The sequence below is a fragment of the Callorhinus ursinus genome, unplaced genomic scaffold (genome assembly GCF_003265705.2).
Source record: "Callorhinus ursinus isolate GAN/ISIS: 27379988/994484 unplaced genomic scaffold, GSC_fseal_2.0 scaffold42, whole genome shotgun sequence".
NCBI classification, from domain to species: domain Eukaryota; kingdom Metazoa; phylum Chordata; class Mammalia; order Carnivora; family Otariidae; genus Callorhinus; species Callorhinus ursinus.
This window is the reverse complement of record NW_027397104.1, coordinates 11,407,598-11,420,601: the sequence shown is the minus strand read 5'-3', so window position 1 is coordinate 11,420,601 and position 13,004 is coordinate 11,407,598. Positions and strand designations below refer to the sequence as shown.

The 13,004-nt window shown below is 35.1% G+C and overlaps 1 protein-coding gene across 1 annotated transcript in view; it reads right to left on the bottom strand.

The window, feature by feature from the left end:
* Positions 1-12,750, bottom strand: part of ELAVL2 (ELAV like RNA binding protein 2) — a 163,879-nt gene extending 151,129 nt beyond the window's left edge. The window contains exon 1 of the mRNA XM_073881478.1: positions 12,657-12,750. The gene's annotated coding sequence lies outside the window, so the exon portion shown is untranslated. The remainder of the gene's footprint in view (positions 1-12,656) is intronic.
* Positions 12,751-13,004: the final 254 nt, after the last annotated feature.

The window sequence follows — 13,004 nt, the reverse complement described above, 5'->3', positions numbered from 1 at the left end:
TGTCAAATAAAATCTTTAAAAAATAAAAAATAAATAAAATAAATAAATAAAATGGTTGTCTGGGGTGCCTGGGTGGTTCAGTCGTCAAGCGTCTGCCTTTAGCTCAGGTCATGGTCCCAGGGTCCTGGGATCGAGCCCCGCGTCAGGCTCCCTGCTCGGCGGGAGGCCTGCTTCTCCCTCTCCCACTCCCCCTGCTTGTGTTCCCTCTCTCGCTGTGTCTCTCTCTGTCAAATAAATAAACAAAATCTTAAAAAATAAATAAAATAAAATGATTCAGGTCAAATCAACAGGATTTTGAGAAACATAATATATGATGTCCTAGGAGGTCCAAGCCACCGGTCATATTAGGGTTTGAGGAAATTTTCATTATTTAGTTTTTGTAGATTTTAATTTTTAGAAGTCTGCTCTATAACCATAGTAAACAGTTGTAAGCCACTGAAAAGGAGAGTATATATTTGTAATTTAGTGATTTCCATGAAATATTGTTGAGAGTATTCAACATTGCATAAAGAATAGTCATTAGAACATTAAACAGTGGCTATTTTGAGGTAATAGGAATTGGACCTTTAGGTCCTTTTTTCTTTGTTTTCTGCATTAATGGGTTTGTAAAAATTCTGAGCATGCATTCTTTTTATAAATCCGAAAAATAGGTAGTTTTTTGTTTCAGGTCAAAAAAAACACACAAAAACTATGGCTGAAGAGCTCAAGCTTCAGCCCTGTAGTCAGCAGGTGGAAGCTGGTGGTAGATACTGAATGGTGAGGACCAGGGATTGCTTAAAAGACAACTTAGATTCATAGAGAGGACAGATGAACAGCCCTGGAGTTTATATAAATAAAATAATATTGACTTACAAAAACAAATCTTGAGATTTAATACATATGAAAAATACATTTATAATAGAGCAAATTGACAGAATTTTCAGAAATTGCTCCACCAGTTTCTTAGACGAATACAATATAATAACTATCCTGCCCATTTAGAATTGCCTGATATTCACTATATTCAACAATATCAACTATTTCCTTCACTTAATGCTTATCTATATTATGGCCAAGGGATGTTCTTTTCATTTAATTAATCATTTCTTTTACCCTATTATACCCTTTCCTGCAGTTGCTAGAGAATCTCATAAAATGCACCTTTATTCCCAACTAGCAAAGCCCTTAAAGTGATTTGCTTATATTTCTATGGCATATAAATAAATGAAAACCATAACACAGTAAATAATTATAATGAGATTGAACAAAAACTGGCTTCCTGACAGGTACCATTTAGTGAATTGCTATTTCAATGCCCTAAACAGTCACCTGAGTTAATTCAATTTTCATATTGTTTAATATTTGTCTTTAAAATCACTTTGCAGAGAATGGGAAAGTGGCTCCCAGTCTCAACTCTATAGGATGGTACAGTCTGAACATTCTCATTTATGTAATTTTGCATTGAAAAATATTCTAATATCAGGACCAAGAATCTATCAAGAACTACATGCAGAATTATTTAATTTTAAAGGAATATAATGACCAAACTTGTAGTCTTGGGAGACCTAGAAAAAGAATATATTAAGAAATAATATGAAAATAAGAGAAATTTCTTTTTTAGCATGGCTCTGCTACTGTCATTTAAGCTTTATAAGTTGTGAACATATATTTTTAGATATGAATTATGACCATTTTGAAAAAACATTATTTGTCATAAACAGAGGACATAAAGCACTGCTGCCCTCGATCATGCACTCATTTGACTCATGGCGCAGTCTTGAATAATTTTAAACCAAACATGACTGCGGCAATCAATTTTCGTCCAATTTATTGGGCATGAGTTAAAGCCAATTAAAAAACCATTTTTGGTGCAATTCAAGGGGAAAATGTATAAACCCATGAAAAACAGATTTCAGTCCTAGACATGAGTCATCACTATTCTAAATAATGGTGTCAGTCCCAAATCAGAAAGAACAAATCCTAAAATTGCATATTCCACACTGGAAACTGCATTTCTCAACAATGGTTTTATATAATATTTAAAATTTTTTAATAAGAAATTCGCCTGGAAGGAAAAAGTATGCTCTTCTAACATTGTGTCATTTTTGAATATTTTTTAGCCATGAAATTAAAAGGTAGTTTACAGCAGCTCCTGAGCTTCTGAATTAAGACCTAAAGTAGACAATCGTCTGTGACTTTTATACAAAGAAAGCAAAACAGTCCACCTATAATTTTAAAGAATCTTTTACCTATTAGACCATGTCTCCTCTCGCATGAATATAGTAGCTCTCTTTTAAGGCCATAAAATGAAACAATCCCTGTACACTCTGGATAATCTTAGGATAATCAAAGCAGAAAAATGGGAGCTTCTAGGTTGGAAATTACAGCTATAAAATACAGCCATGCATTTTCAATCTATATAGTTAAAAGACCTTCTCAGGGTTGTAGCGGTTCATGGTATTCAAGCAGACGTGGATTTTGGTTCTGCCTCTCCCATATCCTTGGTATATGACTTTAGGCACACTCCCCCGACCTCTCCAAGCCTCAGATTTCTCATTGGTAAAATGAGTACTACATGAATAAGAGCCACCTTTTAGGGTTATTGTAAGCGCTAAGTGAAAAAGTATTTGTCAAGGGCTTAGGAAAATGCCTGACACAGAGTGAATCTTCAGTGATCGTTAGAACGGGTGAGAGGAAAGCCTGGAGGTTCTCACACATAGCTGTAGATCAAAGCCTCTACTACCGGGGAGGCCTTTTTCTTTTAAAGTATAGAGGCCTGGTCTGCATCCCAGGACGTCTGCTCAGTAATTCTGAGGTGAGGTCTAAGCCTAGGTGTTTACAAAAACCACCACGGATGATTCTGATGAACCAGTGATTTAAAACAAAACAAAACATAAAAACAGTACAAATTTTTTAGTTGCTCAGTTAACTTGGAGTTAAAGTATGGCTTAAACTATTTTAGTGTGGCTCTCTGTTGAGCAGATTAATTACAATAATTGCCAAATTTGTACTTTGTGTTATGCTGGAAAAGATTTAACCGGGAGACTTTTAAAAGATTTGATTTACATTCATATGTCTGTGAGGTCACAGAGTAAGCATGATTTTCCACAATTTCCTGTCATATTGAAGAACAGACGTGTAAGATGGCCCTGGGAAATTACAGTCATTCCATTGGCAGGGGTATGTTTTTAGTGTTTACTATAGCTTGTAGCTTTTACTTCTATTTAATAAACAGAGAGAGAGAAGGCAGGTTTTTTTTTTTTTCCAGTTATATTTTCCTGTTGAGTGAGTTCATTTCTAACTGTCCTATTTCAAGATAAGTAAGAAGTTTCCTCAGTGATAGAGATCAAGGAGTGCCACACGGTTAAGAAAAGCAGCTACCAGAAAAATATTCATATTGGCCTGACATGACCACCCTACAAGTTATTCACCATGATTGTTTAACAAAAATGAGGACATTTTCCCTGGGAGTGACTTTTAAGTATTAACTGGGTGGAAAAAAAGGACTCTCCTTAATATTTTCCATTAGTGGAGAATAACTTATTAGATTAACAACCAGTCACCTTGGAAGGGAAAGAGATATTGTCCTAGGAGACCTTGGGTTTTAACAATATGAGTAAAGGGACAGCACAACCCTAGGGAAACAAAGGATGGCCAGGTCCTAGAGGTATCACGAGAAGGTGATGGAGAGGTGAGAAAACCAATCACAGAGTTTTCACCATTTTTGCCTAGAGCAGCTCTAGGGGCAGCTGGCATATTCTCAGACTTACGACTTTTACAGGCCTTCTTGGCAGGAAATCAGAGTTATGTAAACCCTGGCATATTTCTGCACAGGAATCCAAGAAAATTCTAATACTGTCCCACTACCAGATAGAGTTTTTAATTTAGAGAGTTTTTAGAGAGAATGCCATTGATACACCTTCTCCCTGGATCTAAGAATGCAAATTGCATAGTTGACCTAAGATTGAGAAAATACTCATTCCCTGGGAACAATTTTAGCCCAACCCTGGGGTTTAGAAGGGATTCTTACAGTCTAGATGTAATTCCAATATCATGTATTGGCAAGCTATTGGTAGATCCAGGTGTTAAAGTATTGATCAAGGAGTTGGTATACCACAGATTCCAGTTTTAAAACTGTGAATCTCTGTTTCTCTTATATAAAATGAAATGATTCTTTTTAGTATTCTTCCTTTATGAGGTTATTGTGAAGCCAAAATAAAATTACATATATGAAAACTGGAACATTTTTTATTGTCAAGGCATAAGAATTGAGAGGAAAATATTTTTTAATGTACAGAACTTTCTAGCAAATTATCGGAAATCCTTTAAGGAACATATTTCCTTTTTCTTATTAAGGAAACTGTTTTCCCCTCTTTTTCTTTTTCTTTTTTTAAAGATTTTATTTATTTATTTGACAGAGAGAGAGAGAGAGACAGTGAGAGAGGGAACACAAGCTGGGGGAGTGGGAGAGGGAGAAGCAGACTCCCCGCTGAGCAGGGAGCCCAATGCAGGGCTCGATCCCAGGATCCCGGGATCATGACCTGAGCCGAAGGCAGCCGCCCAATGACTGAGCCACCCAGGCGCCCCTTTCCCCCCCTTTTCAATATGATTCCACAAAGTTTCAAAATCAGGTTGCAAAATAACAACTCTATGTTAAAACTTCAAAAAGTGAAATTGCCTGAAACTTGCAGAACTATTATGGAATATGAAAATGAAAATCTATAAAAAATAAAAATAAAAATAAAACCTTCCATTTTGTTTATGAAAATAATGTTTTATCTAAGTCTACCCTTAGACAATTGGTTTCTAAAACTCTAGAGGAGAGAGCTCTTTCAGAATTTTTCATTTAACCAGCAGAGAACTGCTTTCTTACAGCTGGAAGCTTAAACAGCTGGTGACTCTGGATACTTTTCTATTTCCCTGGGTAACAGTTCAAGGACCCTCACTGTGCCATCAGGACATCCAGCATGTACGTGGTCAGGAACATGTTCCAATACAAGTCATTTCCAAAGCCACCCCTCCACACACCCCCCAAGACTAGGGAACAGATAACTCAGAGTCCCATGTCACCTGAATGGGAAGATACTCTATCTGTTGAGGAAAATCAGCCTTCATAAGAATCTGCTTTCTGACCCATGATCAGATCACAAGGCTTATATGACCATAAGGATTCTTTGAAGGACTTCTGATGTCAGTCTCAGGATTTGGTATTTAGAACTTATCAATATTCCCCCTCCCTTTTTTTCTTTTTTACATTATATAGGAAATTTCGCTTTCATTTTGGATGCATTTCTGAGTCTTTCTTAGTAGAAAGCTACATAGCTAACTTCATTTTTAACTTACAGGAAGAAGCAAAAACATAATTCAGCATAGCTGTCACTGCGGTACTATTTATTGTATCCACTAGAGGACTCCTCTCAGAATGGCTCAAAATATCTCCCCTCTCATTCCCTGTGGCCTCTGGCATTTGATGCTCAACTAACTCTTGAGTTGGGCCACTGGCTACAGATCAGTGTTAGAATGAAAACAATTCCCCCTACTTTACACCTCCTGCTAGTTCAATAAAGTGATGTTTAAATAACTGAACTGGCTTCAGTGAACTGTACTTGCCATTTTTTCCTGCTTCTTAGCTAGATAAAATGGAGATAATTATGAAGTGGATGAGCAGGTTTAATGAAAGCCAGTTTCTTTTGGTATACTCCTGAAGCAGCAATCATCATCTGTTTGGCTTTTGAAGAGCAACAATTATAATCACTTAAACCCCCAAGGGGAACAAAAATAGAATTTACATTAGCATATAAAATATACAGCTGGATTGGGCAAGCCTATAAAATTCTGGGGAAATCATTCTAATCTGAATGCTATTCAAACTCACAAGTAAAATGAGTTCAAGAGTATTTTACATGCTTCCTTCCTATAACATAATACATATAACAATGTTGAGAGGATTTTCCTAAAAATGAACACAAGGAAGTAAATTGTTGCCAGGAGAGAATCCCAGCGAGAATGGGATAAACTGCATTGTCAAGATATCAGAAAGCAAAATGCATAATGATATTCACATGAAGTACTAATCACTCTGAAGTGAAGATTTTTCATGCAATTGGGAGTTTAAAAAAGAAAAATAGGGTGGTTTCAGTCTGATCAATGATGAAACTTAATCCTAAGTAAAGAAAATTTCAGATTAATAGTACTTCCCTCCTCTGCTGTAAATGTGAAAGCAACACAAAGGAAAGTGAAATCACTTAAGTTGATGCCCTATTGTTACAAAGCAGAACTCCTTTTTCTATTTTAAAACATTTTCATATCATTTCCTCTCAAATAACCTCTTTCTTACACCTCCTTTTCTAATTCTAGCCCAGATCACAGGCAATCTCCCTCACCATTTATGTTATTTAATTACTTTTGCTTTTGCGTGCCTTTCACGGTTTGCAATATATTTCTTTTTTTTCCCCCCTTTGGTAGAGCATAGAAGAATAAAAATGGAGCCTGTGCTTTATCCATTATGCTACTAGCAACAAAACACTAACATAATCAATATATTAAAGGCTTGCCTGGCTGTGCACATTTGTCAAAGGCAGTGTATCTGAGAAATTACACTAATGAATCTTAAAAAATTCAGCATCCTACAAACTTGTTCTCCCTTATCTTAAGTACATATCAAAATGTAAAAACTAGAAAAATATATACTGCATCTTTCTTTATACTATTTGGAGGTCCAGTATTTCATTTTTTTAATGAAAAAAAAAGTCAGTGTGAAAACTTCACCTCCATTGAGAAGCACTTCCTGAATACCCTCCCTAAAGCCAACTGCAGGCAAATTGGTGCTAGTTTCTTCTGCACTGCTAAAAGCACTTTGTACATAGCTCGGATAGCAATGATCTCACTCCATTATAATCGTTTGTTGACATGTCTGTCTCTGACACTGACTGTGCATTGCTTGATAGCAAAGCCATCTCTCCCAGTGGGGTATTCCCCGGCTCCAGCACTCTGCCTAAAACCTAGTAAGCATGCAATAATGTTTGTTGGGTAATATATACCACTAATTTGTATTCTAAGACACACCAAAATGTTATGGTGTCTCTGATAAGAACTAAACATATTAAATACCATCTCTGCCATAACACCAAATTTAATGGTGGTAAATTAAGCACTGAGAAATTAGAAAATCGGAAGTCTAGATTTCTATAGCAATCTTCACTCTCATTATCCTTAACAAAGGAGAGTGGTGATTTTTTAGATTTTATTAAATATTTATAATGTGTCCCGTGGTTAATTATTTTTATTGGAAACACTCAAAAAGCTGAGTTCTCAGTTCTTAATAGTAATGACCTCAGATTTCATTAACTGTATATTTCTATTTAAAAAAAAATCCATTAAAACACTGTCTTCTCAACCTCTGTCAATGTCTGTCAGGTGTGGTGGTATCTAGCTTGTATTATTTTGCCCTTTCCTGTAAACCCTTCATGCTCTGAGAAGCTTTGAAAATCCATAACATACAACTTTACTTTAAACACAAAATGTAATAATTTCATGTTTAAAAGAATTTAAAGGGATTATTGAGGTACAAAGCTTGAAGGATTCCAGAATCTACGTAGGAACAATCTTAAGGTACTTCCATTCTTTTTCTAATTTAAAAATAGTCCACACCTCCTAATTTTTCAAGTGAAATTAACATTTTGTATGAAGTTATGGGAAAGCAATAGTGGAGATATAGAAGAGAATTAGACTCCACAGGCCTATCCTAAAATACTCTTAGATTTTTAGTTAATAATAAATATAGTTAATGTACCCTTCATTAGATAAAATTCAGTTTTGTGGCATTTATCATCCCATAAGTTTAAAACTGAAAAACTGCTTTAATAAGTTTGCTCTTTTGCTTCATACTAACAAAACCACAACTTTTTGTATATGTGTATTTACACTTATTTATTATTTATATATAGACCTGTGCACTCTGATGAATTTGAAGGGAAAGAAAATTGTCTTGATCAGTTCTATGATTTTAGTACATAGTAATGTAATGTGAATTTTCAAATCAAGGATAAAACAAAGTTATACTAACATTTTATTAACTATGATAAAAACTGAGATTGAATTTTATTTAAAATGAGGCAAGTAACCAGAATTAGTTTTTAGAGGGTGAAAATCCAAGAGTCTGTCAAGGCGTGGTCTCCAAGATCAAAGTGAAGTTGAGCTGAGTTATATGTGACCCACAGCTAGAATATTGCCAGTTTGAAACACTCAAGCCCCACAGTTCTGATTGTAACATGGTTCTTAAAAATCGAAAGTTATCAGACTTTTAAAAAAAAGCTACTGGCACTCTCATAGTAATTGGGGTTTAAACATGATAGATCTATGGGGTGCCTGGCAAGCTCAGTCAATAGGGTGTGTTACTCTTGATCTCAGAGTTGTGAGTTTGAGTCCCATATTGGGTGCGGAGATTACTTAAAAAATAAAATCTTTAATGAAAATAAAAATAAACAGATCTGGATGATTTCACTTTATAAAAAGCTGACACAAAACAGATCAATTTCTAAAAAGTTCTTCACTTGACAAGAACATAAATTCAAATGCTCTTTTAACATGTGAGCTCTGTGGATTTTAAAAAAGTAACCCAATTAAAAAAAATGTTTACACAAAACAACTCAGGAGACCATTTACTGCATGACATGCAGACAGAATTATTCTGAATGCCTTCATTTCTTCTCAGGTGAAAGTGAAAAATGGAGCAATTTTCTGTTGAATGGAAATGATGTCCTTAAACATTTTTTCACTGGTACTTAAGGGAACTTGAATGGATTATCTCCATAAAATCTTAACATCTCCATTTTTGCAGATTCAAGTTAATAAATAAGCAAACCAGAGCAGATGCAATATCCATGTCCCAATCTCTCAGGTTTAAGGATTTCATAAATAAAAAAAGAGCACAATTAGAGCTTTTAAAAGGGATGGAATCTTTTTATAATATTTGAGAGTCTAAAATCTTTCATATTTAAAAAGGAATCAAATAATGGGATCTCATTTGAAAATTCTGTTTTCTACATCACTTTCTATATGCCTCTTTAGTTAACTAAATGAGGGCAGTTTAAAAATTCACAAAATAATTACAGTGGAAGTTAATTGACTTTAGGTATATCAAGGTAAACTAACTTAAAAAATACAAAGTATGGCAAAAAATCATTAAATGATTTGTTACCTATCAAATCATATAACATTTCACTACTTAGGCAAATATTATAATCAAAATTTTAAAGTCTTTAAAATGAAAAATTAAATAGCATTTTAAGTTGGTAAAATTTAAAAAAAAAAAATCACTCTGCTTATTTGATTTTAAGTCCCCTTTTAAGGAAAACTAGGTTTGCAGTTAGGTTTTCCTTTTAGTAAGTAGGCATTGTTGGTGCTTATTTGAAAATACTTTTGTCATTATAATTGATTTAATCTTCCTCTCCTTTTGTTTGTTTTTGGGGTGGGATGGAGAATGCAATAAATTCTCCATTGTCCCAAGAGAGAAACAACCAGCAAGATTAGCCTAATGTATCTAAACCCAATTTGGGAGTTAAAATTAGGAATATTTCACTAAGCTTTATTTCTTCAAAAATGTTTTATCAAAGAAAGTGCCAAGATTAAGGGCAATCATTCCTATCTTGGGAATTTGTGAGGTCATGTGGGTTTTACGTGGAGGGTCTCTTTAAATTTGGAAAATTATCTCACATTTTCTATTATTTGATTTTCATTTTGTTTGATTTTAGATCAAGTTTCGATAGATCTGATTCAAATGCTCAATAAGCTGTCTGACCTTACTCTACTTAGCTGCTAGGTCTAACAGAACCTACCTCCTAGAGTGTTTTGAAGATTAACTGAGATAATATATGGAAAGCACTCACATACGAGTGGATTCATGCCTGGATCATGGCAGGTAGACATCAAATGTTAACTATTAAAGTTAACTTCTTAGCTGTCTTAGACTGTGTACTTGATAAAAAAATATATATTATGTTTAATACTAATTAGAAGTAAGAAATGAAGGTTATTTTTGAATTGTTAAAATCATAATATCACTTCAGCAATTCCTCTTTTGCTTGTTTGCTTGCAAGCACATTTCACGTCCTAAATATGGCACAAGGGGTAAAATGTTCAATATAACATTAGATGTCCCTGGCTGCCACCCACCTGCAATCCCTACATCTATCTCATCTATTTTGCTCCTTTATGTATGACACTTATTTACATAAAGTGAGTCAATGTTATGGGAAGCGATGAATATTTCTATGAGAATATTGCTTAACTGAAAACACTTAGAATTTTGTTCTTATGAACATTATAAGCTTTCTGTTTTTGTAAAATTTATTCTAATGAACTGAGGTTTAGGGAAAATATCAGAACATGGCCACTGTATTTCTAATGTGCTAATGACATATAATTAGAACATGGAGGAAAGAAATGATTATAGTATTACATTCTGATATAAAGAAACTTCCATATTGAGAAAATTTAGTAAATCTAAAATGGCCACAGAATTGTCGTATTAGTGAGGGAAAGTGCCAGGAATACATGGCACTAAATAAGTTTATAAGATATTAAACTATATGCACCATTATTATCACTTAGACAACTTTAAATTACCCAACTTATTTTAAATAATAATTTTTGTGAATGTCTTCAAGTGAAACAGTATTTTCAATGTGTAGATAGAAAGTGATAGTAAAGTTGAGGGCTTAGTTGAGATTATAAGTATTATAAAATAATTCTGATTAAAGGTGTTTTTCCCAAAGTATCCAAGTAATCTAACTTTGCATATATACAGGCCATAAACTTACTTGCAAATATCTGTACAGCAGTAGTAGTGAATTCTTACTTTGTTTATATTCCTTACATAAATACAGTTTTAGATGTTCATTAAAAAAAAAAACCCAGGCAGTACCAGTATAGATCAAGATTAATTACAAAATTAAATGGGTATGACAGTTGACTAGAATGGTCCAAAATAAATTATAGACTTAAAAATATGGTTGGTTAACTATCTATAGTCCAAGAATATCAGTACAAAAGAAAACTTCCCAATTGAAACTCTTGCTACTACAAATATATAAAATACTATATCTAATTTAAACTCTTCTAACATTTTTTTCAAAGTTTCACTCAATTGATTCTGCTAGTACCAACAGACGAGTAGTTTAGTTAGCCATTTGGGCTTAAACTCTCAAACAGAAAACTGTTTTAAAGAAGGTGATCACAAATAGCAAGACTAAAAGCAACAGTGGTGATTTGGGAAGCCAACTGCATAAGGTGTCACTTTCCTTTGATAGTTACTGATAAATTACATCAACTTCGTGAAGAAGAGACCAAAAATAAGTCAGTTGTTAAAATAACTTATTAAACTGTATGCCCAGTAAAATTCATGAATTTTGTTGCAATGTAATCAGTTTAAAAAGTTATTTTCTTTGTTTTTTTATGATCAGAGGAAGTTTCTAATAACGTAAAGCTATTTTAGAATAGGTCTTGAAAACTGTAAGCATACGCAATTATACCTGCACACATAATTTTCAAAAATCATGATAATAAGAATGGTTTCAACAAAACATGAACACAGTTCCTTTCAAGGGGCATTTTTGTTTCCATTCCATCCTTCAAATGAGAAAACTCAGATGGCCTCGCCCCACCGGAGAATGTGCAGGTCCGTTCCAGTATAGGGCATGCCAGTCATCTCCAGGACAACAGCCCTTGACAAATTAAAAGTCACCCAGCTTCAAAAACAGAAAAAGTCAAGAGTACCGAGCACTGTTAATGTTTTTTTTGTTTGTTGGTTTAAGTCAGAGCTGGCCAAACAATTCAGAGTTTTCCAGAGGAAAGGTTGAATCTTTTACCACACTTGAAATGGTTAAGTATACCACAGATATTAAGTTGGATAGCTATTCTCAGAAAGTGAATGAGATAAAGGGGCAAAACTCAGAAATCCTTTGGAACACACCTCCCATTTTAAAACAAGAAAAAGGGATTAGGAGAGGAGGTTGGGGAAGGACCCTTAAATAAATCTGTAGTCTTTAAAAGGAGAGCAAGAAGAGAAGGTAGAGGTGGGAAGTAGGGTGGTAAGCAATTCTTTTCTCCAGCCTCAAACCTCTTTTTAAAACTACAACTTTCCAAATGTATTATCACCTGTGTTTAGAATTTGTCTAAGAATGATGGCTTCTAATGTTGCTACCTGACAAGTGTGAGGATGAAAGGAGGAGGTCTATCAGTACAGGTGAGGGCACAGAGATAGTTGTAGTGACTGAGGATAACCCCATTGTTCTTCTCCTTAAGGATTTGGATCAGTAATGACCCGGCTACTGTGCTGAGTTCAGGAAGTCAGAGCTGCACGTTCTTTTAGAAACCAGACAATAACCTTGTTCCCTTGCCTCCCTCCCAGGCACCTCCACCCAGCTGACTGCCAACTCTCACCCACTTTAAATACATCAAGCCCACTACCATCCCACGAGTATCAACCAGATAAATGCGGAACATGTCTACTGACCACAGTTAAAAGAAAAACAAAATTAGAACTACTGTTTTTGGTTTGTTTCACCGCCCCCTCTTCCCAGCCCCCAGCCCTTTGTGTGTGATGATTCTCCTTCAAACCACCCACAGACCGATCATACGAGAAGAAATGGTAATTTTTGGTTTAAAAGTTCACTTACCACGGCAACCTCATATTGCTTTGTCATGCTTTTTGCACTTAATTTTTCAAAACTGCTTGTGCAGGGCGCAGAACTGGGAAGGCAGGACTAGAGTATCTCTAGTAATCACAACAAAAAGGAGAAAACATTCACCAATCAGAATGACATTTAAATGCACAAACCTCAGAGCAAGCCGCACGGTTCACACCACAGGAGGGAGAGGGTGGGGGTGGGCAAAGCCAAGCTAACAAAACAAAAGGTAAGGGGGAGAGTTGAGTGGTTGGAGGGCAAATTGATCCAAGCCGTCTTTGGACTGAGGACTGGCTTAAAACTACCACCACCATTACCGCCCCCCCCCGCTCCCAGCAC